The 16,621-nt window shown below is 36.4% G+C and overlaps 1 pseudogene; it reads right to left on the bottom strand.

The window, feature by feature from the left end:
• Positions 1–13,026: 13,026 nt before the first annotated feature.
• LOC142433736 (RNA-binding motif protein, X chromosome-like) lies at positions 13,027–16,189 on the bottom strand (annotated as a pseudogene).
• Positions 16,190–16,621: the final 432 nt, after the last annotated feature.

The following is a 16,621-nucleotide window of genomic DNA, read 5'->3' as shown; positions in this document are numbered from 1 at the left end:
ACTCAAAAATATCTTGTATTGATGGAGTCTTATTTGAACAATGCAGTATTTGACCACACCCACCTTTTAAAATATATAAGTTGGTCAAGGGAAAGAAGGGAGCCTTGCTACCTGGGAACTGGAGGCGCACACAGGCCACTGCAGCTGGAGCGTTTGATTACGTTAAAGTTTACGGAGATGAATTCTCACTGACTGCAGGCTTTTCTTGTTTTCAAAATATTTTGGCTGATTCATTGAAAAAGCTATTCCTGGAGATGTGTGAGCAAATTCTCCTCCCAGAGACAGAAGAGTTGGGTATTGAGCTTTGAGACTAAAGGAGTAACTTTCGAAATGAAGAAAGAAGGGATGGTACGCGACGAAAGTAGCTAAGTCAGCAAGATTGACAGTTAAGGGTACTAAGGAAAATGTGAACATTTTGAGGGAGAAGGGTCTATGCTAATGATGAGGTTTGGCTACCTTTTTCTATGAACATTCACCTGTCTTATATCTGTAAGTTTATGTTTGATAACCTAAGGAATCCCACAGTATTTAAAGATTTGAAGAATTTTAAGGTTAAATCAAGACTCTAATATGCTATAAACTAAGGTTAAATCAAACCTCTAATAGGTTGTTCAATAACAAATTAAATGCAGCACAGTTTTAATTTTCCTATTTAGATTATATCTCACATTTTAAAAGAGTTCTAAAACCTTAAAATTCTGCATATCTCTCTCCAGAATCCAATTTTGAAGAAATATTCTACAATCTCTTAAGTGTTACCCTGGATTACAATTAATGATTTATAAAACTATATTTTCATTTTTAGAAAACATTTCATTATTGAATTGAAATTAATATTAAAATTTCTTATAATGTTATGGGACTATTTTAGCTTAAAATTTTTAGTCTCAGAAATCCAATTCTTCTCTCTCCCATAGGTTAACTATGAGTCAGAATCCACTCAATAGCATTAAGAATTTGTGTTTTGTTTCTTTTCTTGGAAATAACTTCAGAAATTATTTTATCTATTAATTAATGGGCTTATGATTATAGCAGACCATTTAAACCTGTAAAAGTGAATGGAGGTTTTGTCAGGGAGGAAGGGGATAGCACCACTGACATCTAAAGGAGAGAGGGTCGGAATGCTATAGGAAATATATTTCCACACATAAGACAAGCTTTCCTGCCTCACTGAAAGTGTCAGCCTTGTTGTGGCTGTGAAACCCAAGTACAGAGAATCCTGGATCACTTTTACTTCATCACAACTAATTGCATATCAAACTTACTATTGTTTGTGGCAGATAAATTTTATAATGAGAGAAACAATAGAAAATAGTGGCAAAACTTCTGGCTTCCACATTCAGATAAATCTGTATAATTGTTTTATTCCATACCCATATGTGACCATCATTATATTATTCAACCTCTCCACACCTCAGTTTCTTCTTCTCTAAGAAGATTTATTTTTTTAAGTTTAGAATTCATAAAATGACATTTGAAAGGGCTTACCTTGGTACTTGACAAATGCATTCAGTGGTGCTGTGAATAAATGAAATAAATATTAATTTATTCTTAAAACAAACCTTGTTTTATTTAAAGGTTATGTCACATACACTGAAAAAGAAAGCATGTTAGTCAATTCAATGCTATTTTTTGGCACTTTAGGGGAGATCTTTGGAGATACATAACAATGATCATTATGAAGGTCAAGTGTTTCCAAAACAGTCATAGGTTGTAAGAACTGTGGCATTTTCTTTTTAAAATCAAGAAAAAAAGCCTTTCTTCAGAATAAGAAGCTGTTATGCACAGGTCATAACTACAACAAAAGAGTTAAACAGATTTTTGTCTCCATCTATAATGCAGTAAAATGTAAGCTCAAGAGTAAGACAGAACTTGAAAGATGAGTTCATATATAATTTGAAAAACAGTGATCATTGTGTAAAAGCAGAAGTGTGAAATTCTAGGGTAGAGGGAACTTTCAGTTATGTAGTACTTGAGGTTCACAATCATATTCCTACATAATTCACATTCTTTAAATGAGCATTAGAATTACAACAGTAAGCAGAATCATTGTGGTAGCACTCTAAATAGTGGCGTAAAGTCGGTCATATTTCCTAACCTTTGGTTTCTGTGCTTCTTTATGGCAGAACCCCACTCTTCCACTCTACCCCTTTTGGGTATCCATTGAACTACAATTTCAATTGCCAAGAATCTTGTTGTGGTAATTATAAAATCACTTGCCAATTTGAGAGGATTAAGAGGGAAGGGGTGGAGTCTAGTGTGTTAATCAGGTCATAGCCAATGAGGCCTCTGTGTGGGTCAGGCCTTCTCCTAAGGATTCTGGTAACTCCTATATTCCCCCTTGGAAGCGGAAGACACTCTCTCTCCCTGCTCACTCCCAGAGAGACTTTCTACTGACAAGACACATGGATCTATGCTGATGGCAGCGAGAGCCCTGGACCTGGAGGAACCACGTGGAGACACACGCCAGAGCTGAGATGTTTACGCCATCACTGGATTCACAAGACTTCCCACCAACTGGCCTGTGATCTTCCTGTATTTGGCATCACTGTATGTGTTTTCTGAGTCTTAAGAGGCTTTTATAGATGGGTATCAGACACATGGGCTAATATCAGACTTATGGACTTGATCTGGAGTGGACTGAGATGTTTCTCAATATTCATTTGCTCTTGTTTATAAAGCTCTTTCTTATACACATGAGTGTCTATGAATTTGTTTTTCTAATCTACCCAGACTAACACATAGCATATACATAATGCTTTGGAAAACAGTGGTCCATGTCTTCCCATTTATTTTGGTTATTGCCACCAATATACCTAACAAATGAAAAAAAAGAAGTATCATATATACTCATGTGTAAGCTGACTTTTTCAACACATTTTTAATGCAGGTTTTATGGTAAAATTAGGTGCTTTGACTGATATTCGGATCGGCTTATACTCGAGTATACATGGTAAATTAGTGGAGATATCTGATCCTTTTCATATAATAGAGTGATGATTATAACTTCAATGTGTCAAATAATTGCTTTATCTTGATCCACACTAAGAAAGAGATACGTTCCTGCAGTTTTTTTAAAGAGTCACATGATGACATTAGAAAAATATTTCTGTTAGTCTGGGTACTTTAGAGAAACAAATCCACAGAAACTCATGTATAAGAGAGAGTTTTATATAAAGGGCAAGTGCACATCAAGAACATATCCCAAGTCCACAAGTCCAACATTAACCCATATATCTGACACCAATCCACAAAGTCCTCCTCCATCTCACAGAACACACACTGTAATGCCGACTGCAGGAGGAAAGCCGAATCAGTGAACGGGTAAGCATCTAAGCGCTGGCAGGGGATTCCATATGGCTGCTGAAGCACCCAGGGCTGCATTGGGGTAGGTCCATGTGGCTTCTCCTAAGGGATGTATTGTACCCTGGTCTGACCATTGCAAAGCAAGAGACCAGAGAATTAGAAAGGTGAGGTGCACTGATCCATTTATCTCTCCACACTTCAATTAACCCCACATGTGTTTATTGGCCAGGTTGGCACAATAAACTTTAACTATGTCACTATTCTAGAAAATGTTTTCATAGAATAATATTTCCTATCACTAATCGACAGGAAGCCCTGGTGGTTCAGTTACTAAGCATTCAGCTGCCAACTGACAAGTGAGTGGTGGAACTCACCATCCTCTTGGTAGCTGAGAGAGGTTGTCATCTGTTTCCATAAAAAGTACAGCCTCCCCTACTAAAATGTTTAAAAAATATATTATATAAAAAAGTACAGCCTTGGAAACTCAATGGGACAGATCTACTCTGTCCTGTGGGGTCACTATGAGTCAGAATTGACCCCCAAAAACAGAGGGTTCATTTTGTTTTGTTTTGTTACTAGTGCAGATTATGGCCATAGAAATTGATGCTTTCTGCACTTTCTCCCTCTTTGTATATATCACTACATAGAGGTAGGTATAAGTATGGATTTAGATATAGGTATACATGCATAGATTTAGATACATGTATAGGTGTAGATATATACACACACATACACAATAATTCACTTTGATCTTCTAATATTCTACAAAATTCAGACCAAGAGGGAATAAGAACATTACAATGATGTCTTGATCTTTGAACAAATTTTGTTTGGAGAGCTGCTGAGCAGATGATTATCTAAATAGTTCTATATATAAAATGGGCATTTGAGCAAGTGTTCAAGCTACACTGTACCAAAATATTATTTCCGTGGGTAGTTTGACAACCACCTTATATCCTAAATTATTTATATCTTCTTTATTTTATAATACTTTGGAAGTAATTCTTCCTACTTGGTCATAATTGGTCTATGGTAGCTTTATGATCAATGCTTTGCTAATTTTACAGGATAAAGAAAAGGTTTTGGAGAAAGTCCAGAATAGCTAATAGAGATAATATCTTCTAGCACTGACTCACTCTCCTTGGACCATATGCTCTCTCATGTTAAAAAGTACTTTGCGTCACACTGAAACACGGCCTGCAATTATAACTTGGAGAATGACTGCATTGTACACTCTTTGACATGCTGCTAAATTGCCATGTGTTGCGAATTTCAAATCAGTGAATAAATGGAACGTTTCTATGCATCGCTGATTTTTAGTTGAGAAAGAACAAATACCTAAAAATAACACTTTAGGTCAATGAATCAATTTTGGCAACTCTACAAATCAAAAGAATTATCACAGGGCGAGATTGAAGGATAGAAAGGAATAATTAAACTATTTTTATAGTTATGTAAGTTTTAAAAGTATGGAAACCTAATCTTTTCTTTATAGGATGTAGGCTTGGTTTTTTGCAACCTATTAAAAACAATTTTTATTTAATTTATTTTAAAAACATTTTTATTTTCAATACATTTTCTTTCTTTAAAGAAAATCTAATTAAGCAACAACCCCCAACTAGCACATCACCAAGCTTTATGTGTCCAATGAATGATTAATTATACCTGATTCAAACCTAACTTAAGAATCATTACTACCTATGTTCAAGCCCATTGATACAGTTACTGTGTCATTCCCAATTGCCTAGGGTTTTCCTCTTTTTCGCTCATCCTCTATTTTATCAAGCTTGATGTTCTTCTCCAGGAACTGATTTTTCCTAATAACATGCCTATATTGGTCTTGCAAAATTCTATCTTGCTATAATTAGTGTAATTTTATCATCAAGGCCTTAGTTAACATCTATTAATCCTTCTTTGATTCCAGATTTGTATGCCAATCACTATTAATTATCAATTCATTTTAATTGTATATTTGGTGAATTCCAGACTAGAGAAGTTGACAAAAACCTTTATATTACTTCTTTGAGATTAGTGGTTGGTGCATAAATTTGAATAATAGTATGGACTGATTTTTCTTATAGGTGTAGAAATATTATCCTATCACTGAGAGTGCTGTACATTAGGATAGATCTTGAAATGTTCTTTGTGACAATGAATGCAACCCTGTTCCTTATCAATTTGACATCGGCAGCCTAGTAGATCATATGACTGATATGCAAGTGCTTCCTTATCCATTTGTTAAAAGTTTTCAATGGCATTATATCAATTCCTGAAGCCTTGTTTTTGGCTATTGCATTCAGTGCAGCTTAAACTTCTTCAGCACCAATGTAAATGGTGTTTGAAATAAATATAAAATGACACAAACCAATCCATTTTTGCAACCAATGCTTGAGTAAACTTTAAGGTAATTATGAAAGCAATGCTACTGTATATCAGTCGAAAACATAGAAAAGTGGGAGAAAGGGAAGTACTATGTTATGCTAAAAAATTATTAGACTTTATTGGAAAAATGAAGTATTTATCTAGGAGTTGTAGAACCTCAGGGACCACTGAAATTATCATAGTTGAGGGACAAAGTCATGAAAAGAAAGATGACAATGCAGTTATATCAAGAGGACTACAAATGTGACATGATTCTTTAGCAGCAGTACCAAACTATTAGGAATAGTTTTCGATGTTTGAAAATTATTATGCAATGAAGCAAAATTCATTTGTATAATAAAAATAAAGGAATTCTGACAGGCTTTTGTTCATGTTTTTCTGCATTTTCTAATTAATAGTTTAACAAATCAACTAATATACATGCTGGAACTACAGTTTGTTAGTTGATCAAAAAACAGAAAATTGCTATAATTATAAGAGCTTGGTAAAGATCAATTGTATGACAAGCAATTGGATAAATAAATTCAAATAGAGAAAAATGTACAATGTATAATTTTAATAATAGGTAGATAGATGTGTATTTTTTGAGAACTAATTTTTAGACATTTGCAAGCATACCACTGCATAAACTCCATTATTGCAGGCTTAATGATCAGAATTTGAAATGTTCAAAGCATGAATGTAGGAAAATTTGAAGTCATCAAAAATGAAATGGACACATAAAGATTGATATTCTATGCCTTACTGAGCTGAAATGGACTGGTATTGGCCATTTTGAGTCAGAAAATCATATGATTTGTTATGCTGGGAACAACAGAATCAAGAGGAATCACTTGCCATTCATTGTCAAAAGATATTGCAAAATCAATCATGAAGTACAATGCTGTCTGTGAAAGGATTATATCTATGTGCCTTCATGGAAATGCAATCAATACAAATATTATTCAAATTTATGCACCAATCACTAAAGCTAGCAATGAAGAAATTAAAGAATTCTATCAACAACTTGTCTGAAATTGATCAAACATGCAATTGAGATATATTGATAAGTATTGGTGATAGGAATGCAAAAGTTAGAAACAAGGAGGAAGAAAAATAATTCAAAAATATGGATTTGATGATAGAAATTAAATTGGAGATCACATGATAGAATTTTACAAAACCAACGACATGCTCATAGCAAATCCATTTTCAACAACACAAAGGTACCCATGGACTTCCCCAGAAATCAAATTAATTACGTCTATGAGAAGGGATGCTGGAGAATCTCAATATCAGCACGTAAAACCAGGCTAGGGTCTGAGTGTGGAACAGATCATATATAAGTTCAGGATAAAGCAGAAGAAAATGAAAATAAGTCCACAAGACCAAAAATACAAGTGTATTACACATGAGATTTGAGAGCATCTCAATTTCAGATTTGACACATTGAACACTATTAACCTGATGAGCTGTGGGAGGAGGGCATCATGCCCATCAGTCATGATGAAAGCAAAAGTTCATTAAAAAGACAGGAAAGAAAGAAAAGAACAAAGTGGATGTGAGAAGTCACTCTGAAACTAGCTCTTAATCATAGAGTAGCCAAAGCGTATAGAAAAAAGGAAGACCTCAAAGAGCTTAAAAGAAATTTTCAAAGAGCAGGTCAAGATCAGAAAGTAAAATATTACAATGAAATATGCAAAGACCAAGAATTAGAAAACCAAGAGGGAAGAAAATGCTCAGTATCTCTTAGACTGAAAGAATGCAAGAGAAAATTCAAGCCTTGAAGCACAATTTTGAAAGATTCTATGAGAAAAATATTGAATGATGCAGGAAGCATCAAAAGATGAAAAATGCACAGTCACTGTATGGAAAATAACTAATCAATATTTCAGTAGGTAGCATATGAGCAAGAACCAATGGTGCTGAAGAAGTTCAAACTGCACTGAATGCAAAAGCCAAAAAAACAAGACTCCAGGAATTGATGTAATGCCAATTGAAATGTTTTAACAAGTGGATTAAGTACTGGAAGTGCTTACTTATATATGCCAGGAAATTTGGAAGAGAGCTACTTGGCCAACTGACTCAAAGAAATTCATATTTGTACCAATTCCACAGAAAGGTGACCCAACAGAATGCTCAAACAATAGAATAATATCACTGATGTCGTATGCAAGTAACCTTTTGCTGAAAATCATCCAACAACAATTGCAACAGTATATTGAGAGGGAGCTACCAGAGGTTGTGGTCGGATTCAGAAAAGAATGTGGAAAAAGGGATATCATTACTGATATCAGATGGAAAGCAGAGAATACCAGAAAGATGTTTGCCTGTGTTTTATTGACTGTGACAAGGCATTCAAATGTAGGGACCATAGTAGACTATGGATAACCTTGAGAAGAAGGGGAATTCTAGAACACTTCACTGAGCTCATTTTGAACTTGTTGTACATGGGTCAAGAGACTGTTGTATGAACAAAGCAAGGGAATGCTGCACGGTTTAAAAACAGAAATGGTAAACATCAAGGTTGTATCCTCTCACCATATGTGTTCAATATGTATGCTGAGCAAATAATCAAAGAAGCTGGATTTGTTGAAGAATGAAGCATCAGGATATGAGAAAGGCTTATTAACAGCCTGAGGTATTCAAATGGCACAACCTTGCTTGCAAGAAGTGAGGAGACCTAGAAGCACTTGCTGATGAAAATCCAGATTACAGCCTCCAGTAGAGGTTACAACTCAAAAGTAAATAAGAACAAAATCCTCACACCTTGTCCAATAGGAAACATCATGACTTTAGGTGCAAAAGTTGAAGTTGTCAAGATTTTGGCTTTCTTGGATCCACACACAATATTCATGGAAGCAAGAGTGAAGATATCAGAAGAAGAAATGCATTAGGTAAATTTGCTGCCCAAGACTTCTTTAATGTATTGAAAAGTGAGGATGCTACAAAGCTATGGTATTTTCAATTCCCTCAAATGCATGTGAAAGTTGGACATTGAATAAGGAAGACCAAAGAAGAGAGGATGCATTTGAATTACAGTGCTGGAGAAGAATATTGACAGTACCGTGGACTGCAAAAAGAACAAAGAAGTCTTTCTTGGAAGAAGTAAGGACAGAGTGTTCCTTAGAAGCAAGATGACAAGACTTGCAAACTTTGGACATGTTGTCAGGAGAGACTAGTCCCTGGAGAAGGACATCCTGCTGGGTAAAGTGGGGTGGGGGGGGGGGTCAGGGAAAGCCAGGGAGGGCCTCAAGGAGATGGACTGACACAGGGGCTGCAGCAATGAGCCCATGGTGAGGATGCCACAGGGCTGGGTAGGGTTTCCTTCTGTTTTGCATGTTTCACCATGGGTCGGAACTGAACAAGTGGTACATAACTACCACAGCAATGAATTAAACATCTGAGATTATTAGAATAGGATTTAAACTGAGGTTTATTGTTTCACACTGTATATAAGAAAATGTTTTGTTAAGCCAATTCAATACTGTTTTTAAGGTTTTTGATTGTTTGTTCTGGTTTTCAATCTCAATTTATTTTTCACACCCATTATTATTCCAGATTAGCTTCCTTTCCTTTGAGTTAAATGAACTTTCCCAATTATAATCCAGCTACTGAAAATGCCTATATAATCATGTTTCCTCGTGGGCATACTCCCAGATATTTGTAGCTTATACTACAGAACTGGGTGTGTGTGTGTGTGTGTGTGTGTGTGTGTGTGTGTGTGTGTGTGTGTGTGTGAAACAGGAACAATTAAATAAAAGGAAACTAAACAACTTTCCAAACATCCAGATCATATTTCTTTCTCTCTCAAGAGACTATCAAAGTGCCAACTACACAACTCACTAGACAGAAGATCTTTTCAACAAATTGTGCTCAATCGAATACGCACATGCAAATGATTTGAATTCGAATTTGTCCTGATGGAATCTCCACTCAGAATTTCATGCAGGTGTGAAACTGATGAAACCTCATACATCAAGATAGTATTAAAAGGTTTAATATAGAATGAGAGTTTGTGGGGAGAAAAGGGAGACTCTCAAATAGAACCGAAAATTGCCTGACAGATGAGGGAAAGATTGGCTTAATGCTTGTTACTGGTTTTCAGGTAGGACCTGGGTGTGAGTTCTATGATTTGCATTTCCTGTGGGGGCAAAAGGAAGTGCTCCTGGACTTTCTTTTCAGTGTGCTCAGATATAGAGCAGCAAGCGAAGCAAGAAGGCTTAACAGATGCTACAAGTCAAACATGCAAAACGGAATCCAATTCCCTATAATTCACTCATGTCGCTTGACTGATGACTAAATGTGCTCTGCTTCATTAAATATAAGTATACAATCTCAGGATTTGAGAAAGACATTAATAGCCTGCAATATGCAGATAGTACAACCTTGGTTGCCAACAATAAAGACTACTTGAAGAAGGATTATAGATGACTGTAAAGAAAATTAAAATTCCCACAATTGGGCTAAGAAATAAAATCATGATCAATGAAGAAATCAAATTGTCAATGATTATATTATACTTGGGACAACAATCAATGTACATGGAAGTAGCAGTCAGAAAATCAAATGACATTAAATTGAGCAAATCCACTGCGAAAGACCACTTTAAAGTTTTTAAAAGCAAAGATGTCACTTTGATGAACAAAGTGCATCTGCCTCAAATAGATGTGAGGCTGAAATGCAAAAAGGATGAAAAAAATAAATTGGTGCATTTGAATTATGGTATTGGTGAAGAAGAGTGAATATGCTATGGTGCCCGGCGGTGCTATTGGGAAAGTGTTGGAGCATTAATGGCAAGATTGATGAATCAAATCCCCACCCACGCCTTCAGAAACAAGATGAGGCTACCTGCTTATTTACAGTCTCAGAACCCTTATATAGGGTAGCTATGAGTTGGGTCACAGTAGTTTTTTGTGGATTGAAGGAAAGATGAGAAAATTTATTTGAGAAGAATACACACAGAATACTCCTTAGAAGCAATAATAGTGAGACTTTAGCTAACTCACTTGAGGCAGGGCCTCAGGAAAGGTTAATATCTTAAAAAGTACTGCATGTTTGATAAAGAAGACATCATGATTGGTATAGTGAGTGAAAAATAAGATCAACTGACATAGTAACTGAAACAATAAACTGAAATATACCAATTATCATGAAAGTTAATCAGGGCTAGGCTAGGTTTTACTTAGTAATCTATCAGGTCACGATGACTTTAAGCTGACATGAAGACAAGCAAGAACAATGACTGGAAAGCAATTATAGGGCTCTATGATGCCTGTTGCCGAAGGACATGAAGGGGTATTACAGTTGCTTTGAATGTCTATTCAAAACCTCCGCACTCTATATTTTGAGAAAAAGATATGACTGTATTTTTTACTACAACAATGTCTTGAATTATGAAATAAACAATTTGCATTTTGTTGAGGCCTTATACTGTGGTTTAAGTAGGTGTAGAAACAATTATAAATTTGATTTATATTTTTCATAGCTGTGAGGCAAAAGTATAAAGTGCTGCCAAAAGAACAAACAAATTTGTTTTGGCAAATGTACAACCAGAATTCTCTTGAGAAGCGAAGATGGTGAGGTTACTTCATGTCAGATACATGGGACACGTTATCAGAAGAGAATAGACCCTGGTAACGGACATACTTGGTGAAGTAGAAATGCATCAAAAAAAGAAGAAAAAACGATGAAATGGATAGACATAGTGACTGCCACAATGGATTCAAACATAACAGTTTTGAGGATGGGGCAGGACATTTTGTTGTACATAGAATGGGTATGGGTAGGAGAAGACTTGATGAGTTCTCACAAACTCAAACACTGCCATCGAGTCTAGTCTAACTAATAGCAACCATGTTTAAAAAGACATTCGACCATGTGAACCAGAACAAACTACAGATAACCATGAGATATTTAGGAATTCTAGAACACTTCATCATGCTCAGGCAGAACCTTTACATGGATCAAGAGGCAGGTGTGTTGACAGAGCAAGGGAATACTGCATGGTTGAAAAATCAAGAAGGCTGTGTGTGCACATCAGGGCTGTATATTTTCACCATATTCTTCCATTTATATGTTGAGCAAATAATCAGAGAGGTTGGATTATATGAAGAAAAATGCAGTGTCAGGATCAGAGGAAGGCTTATTAACCTGTGATATGCAGATGGCATAACCCAGCTTGCTACAAGAGAGGAGATTTTGAAGGTCTTTCTGATTGAGATCAATGATTGCAGTCTTCAGTGTGGATTACAAGTCAATGGATAAAAAACCAATAGCCATCCAATTGGACAAGAGGGAATATCATTATAGAGCAAAGCTTGAAATTGCCAGGATTTATCTTGCTTGGATGCACAATCAATGCTCATGGAAGCAGTTGTCAAGCGATCAAATGATGCATAACAATGGCTAAATATGCTACAAAAGACTTATGTTTGGCAGTTTCATTGGTTTGGGCCAAACATTTTATTAGTATTCTGTAGTTATTTAACACACACTAAATCAATGGTTCTCAACCTTCCTAATGCCGCGAACTGTATTAAAATGCAGTTCCTCATGTTGTGATGACTCCCAACCTTAAAATTATTTTCGTTGTTACTTCATACACGTAATTTTGCTACTGTTATGAATCAGGTGACCCCTGTGAAAGGGTCATTCGACCCACCAAATGGGTCGCAACCCACAGGTTGAGAACTGATGCTTTAAAGCGTCTTAATTGGGGAGGGGGAGGCTCTTGCAGATTCCCAGCAAAGTGTCAGAAAGGCACCAATTGGCCAGCAATATCCTTTTGTTTGGGGTTCACTAAGTGAACAGCACTTTCCTTAAGTAAGCATCCGATCTCAGGTTCTTTACTCCGAGAACAGATTTGAATGTTCTATTTTAAGACACCCTGAAATCTGAAAGAATAACAGCAAACCCAACCACCCTTCTAAAATCCAGCTCACTTATATAGGTAGAATGAGTCATCTCTCCATTTTAGATGGCTAGAAGGTCTTAGTATTGCTGGTCTCATTTACTGGGAAGAATCAAATAGGAAGTGGCCTTTTGGGACACAATCGAATTACACCAGTGCACAAGTCAAGTCTTACACATGTAACATTTGCTTGTTGAAAGCAATGCCATAAGATCAAATAAAAGTAAACAAGTTTTGCTTTCTCTTCACAAGAACATAAACAAAATATGGAAAACTGAAAATAGGAAAATTTTTTAATTAACATGATTTTTTTCCTTACTAGACCTTGAGTAGTTATGACAGAATAGTTTCCCTTTTTGTTCGTTTGTTTATTCAAACAGGGATTTTGATCCAATATTTTTGTTGTTGTTGTTTTCGCATCTGCTTCTGCCTCCCCCTCTTTCAGATCAGCTTCCTCTAGGGTTCTCCATGGCTGAACTGCTGTAGGGATCTTGTGGCGGGTGATACCGCACCTCCTCTCCACAGAAGGGGGAAGCCCTCATTCTTGTCGGTCAACCCCTCACGACCACTCACGTAGAGATCACTGTGACTGCTGGAGTGACTGTCTTGACTTCCGCCCTATTAATCCAGTGAACTGCTGTACTCAGCATCTCACGGCTTCCACCATAAAGCGGCAGGAGCCTCTGTGTCGGTGGAGCACCGAGAAACCACGGTGGTTGTAGGAATCGCTGTAGGAACTTCCTCTTGGATGGCTTGAATACTCATGATCACTACTACATCCCTCTGTACCACTGTCGTCGCTTTATGTGCACTCTCTTGGTGGTGCAGAACCTATTGTATCATGGGAACCAGGGCAATCTCTGAATAACTGTCTTTCGTACAATATCCATCATCTCTCAGGGACAAATAAACATCTTTGCAGGAGGGCAGGGGTTCCCTTCCTGTTGGACCCTCTGTCGCTCTCTGTTCCATAGCGAAACAGAAGCTCTCCCTCCCTTGCCACTGCTGCTGCGCACTGGTTCTGAAGGAGCTGATTTGGAGGAAGCAGGCCCCTACTTCATGGTGGGTGGCGGTCCTCTTGTTTACTAGAAGTGGTCCTCTGGAACAACTCATGTTGAAAGTCATGGAATAGCCACAATCATCCCTATGCACCCTATGTGAAGGAGGTCATCTGGTTCCTTCACTGCCTCCTCTTCCAAGGGAAGACCCGGGGTGGGGGCACAGCAGGGGCCTCTGCTTCTTGGAGGTGGTGGGACTCCATGCTTACCACCTTCAGTAAGGAACTACCTCGCTGGCAGCTAACAACAACAAATGGGGTTCCTGATGGGTGAACCACAGCATCAGTGTTGCAGTCAAGCACCACGAGGCACCAGTCCTTTCCAAGAGCCAAGATTAAGAGAACAACAGTGTCTGTTAAAGGAGAAGCAGTGGCTATAATCACCCTTTTTCTAAAAAGATCCTCTATAATTGTTTCCGGTTTTTGAAAGAACTGTTTTATTTTACATTGTTGTTGTTATTTTGCAATGAGCTGTATGAAATGTTTTTAACTGGAAAGTGGAACGTATTATCCCCTGGCAGCTTTTTTACCCCCTGCAATCCAATCTGTAAGTGTGGAATAGTAATTTTAACTTATTATTCATTGGGAAAGATGCCCATTATAGAATATTTTAGGACAATAAATACTCTGACCATGGGACATTTAGGAAAGGGAAGAGTTCTAATGGTTAAAGTTATTTAGTTTTTAACTGTAAAATGGTCTCTAGGTATAACTTTAATTTGGAGCTCTGTATTTATTCAAGCCATGAGCTGTATTTTAGCTGATATTAAAAGTAATTCAGAATGTTAATCAGTATATTGTAATCTTTACATTCACTGTGTATATTCTTTAGAAATTTGGTATTTGGATTTCTCTAGTTGCACTATAATGTCTTTGTTTTCATCCTTTTCCATGAGAGGTACAGATTCCTAATAACACACCACGGTTTACATTTATATGTGAAATATATGTATACAAAGTATATGTATATATGTATGTATGTATCCAGAATTAAAAAGAAAATATAGTGTGTGAATAAAATGTTTTCTTAATTGTTTCCACCTGAAACTTTCCTAGTAGGGATAGTATTGTTTTTATTAATTATGTTGTAGTACAAATTTTTTAGTAAGAGTCCATGAGAGTTGTTTTCAGCTTTTATGAATTGCATTTTATAGTGCAATTAGGGAATGACCACAACTGTAAATGATGGATTCTTAAATGTTGAGATAAAATGAAAGTAAAATCACAGCATGTTTCATATTTCTTCTTATAATACAATAAATGTATGTAAATATACAGTGAACTTTGTGAAAAGAAAATACTCATTGGGAAAATAATATAGTCCATATTAATCTAAATGTAAAACTAACATATATATTCACCCTTGATTGATTATCTCGGAGTAGTTTCTTTCCGGGAAAACCAAAAATATATCTATGTATACAAGCATGCCATGAAATGTACATAACAATTTAGTGTTATTATTATGTGTTTAAGATATGAGTATAATATAAAAGCAAGTATAAAGCAGTATATATATTAGAGCTTGTTAATGTATAATATTTTTGAACTTTTATGAACATCTACTAACAATGCATTATCTGTTTATTAATTTCCTTTAATAATTGAATACAATCTGTTCTCTTGAAGCGCATATTACCTTTTTAGGCACAAAAATTGACCAAAAAATGTTATTAAGTGTCAGTATATTAACATTACAAGAAACTGCAAAAATATATAAAAGTTCAAAAGACAGAATTATGGCTTTAAAGGCATTTAATCCAACTTTTCAAAATATAGAGAATGTAAATAAATCCTGTGACAATTTTTGTTTTAAAGAAGAGAAATAATTTGTGATGGAGAATTTTGGGGAAAATTCATGCATGCTAGGTTTTCTCCCTCTGAAAATGGAAGCAATAACTACTCCTCCTTAAAAGCTTAAACTCAAAATTCACCTGTCATTGAGTTGGTTGTGCTTCATACAGACCCTACAGGACAAAGTAGACCTGTCCGAGGGTTTCGGCAGCTGTACATCTTTACAGGAGCACGCAGAAAGCCTCTGCCTGCTCCAAGGGAGTAGCTGATGTTTCGGAGACTGGGAACTTGCAGCTCAGCACATAGCCCACTGCACCGCAGGGGCTCCTATTTGAAGTCCCTCTGTGCCTTAATCCTCTGTCATGCTTAGCCAAACCCACCCAAATATGTCTGATTTTCTAGCCTAAAACAGGATTTTTGGTTCTCTGCTCTGGTTTGAAGATGTTTATGTATAGCAAACATGGCTTTTATGCCTCCGCTCTTGGTCCTCCCTTTAGAATCACTTGATTTGAAACTGTCTCAGCCTTATGCACAGTTTTAATTGGTCTTCCTAACTCAATGCTTGCCCCAGCCCCAACCTCCTCTCTCTCTCTCTCTCTCTCTCTCTCTCTCTCTCTCTCTCTCTCTCTCTCTCTCTCTCTCTCTCACCATTTACAGCTAAACCTTAGCCAGTTTAGGTTTCTGAATGACAACTCCAGACTACTCAGTAGTATAATCTTGACTGTGTTTTCCTTGTTTACTTCTCCAACACAGCTCATGGTGACTAATCACGATTCGTTTCCTGCCTTTTGGAAGTGGGACCGTAACCCTGTACTCTGCTGGTTGCCTGGTGGAGTGGGGTCTTTGGATGAATTTTAACACTATTTAGCTTTACTTAGTACAGTTACATATTTGAAATTTATTTTAATGATATCATGAATCTTAAAGCAATGACTCTTGTTCTTAATCTATTATTTACTATACAATAACCGTTCTGTAGTTTTTATCTGAAATAAAGAGATCCATCCTTAGATGATTTGGTACGTGTTTGACTTTTCCTAAAAGAGTGCTTTAGAGGGCAGGAATAAATTTCAAGTCTTTATTCTATGCTTATACAAATTACTCCATAATCACCACCTGTTTTTTTGTTTTGTTTTTATAAATGTATGTTTTTCTCTGTTTAGTTTTTCTTTAGTTATGAGATATGAGGT

Source organism: Tenrec ecaudatus, chromosome X, assembly GCF_050624435.1.
Source record: "Tenrec ecaudatus isolate mTenEca1 chromosome X, mTenEca1.hap1, whole genome shotgun sequence".
Classification (NCBI taxonomy): Eukaryota; Metazoa; Chordata; class Mammalia; order Afrosoricida; family Tenrecidae; genus Tenrec; species Tenrec ecaudatus.
This window is presented reverse-complemented; position numbering and strand designations above follow the sequence as displayed.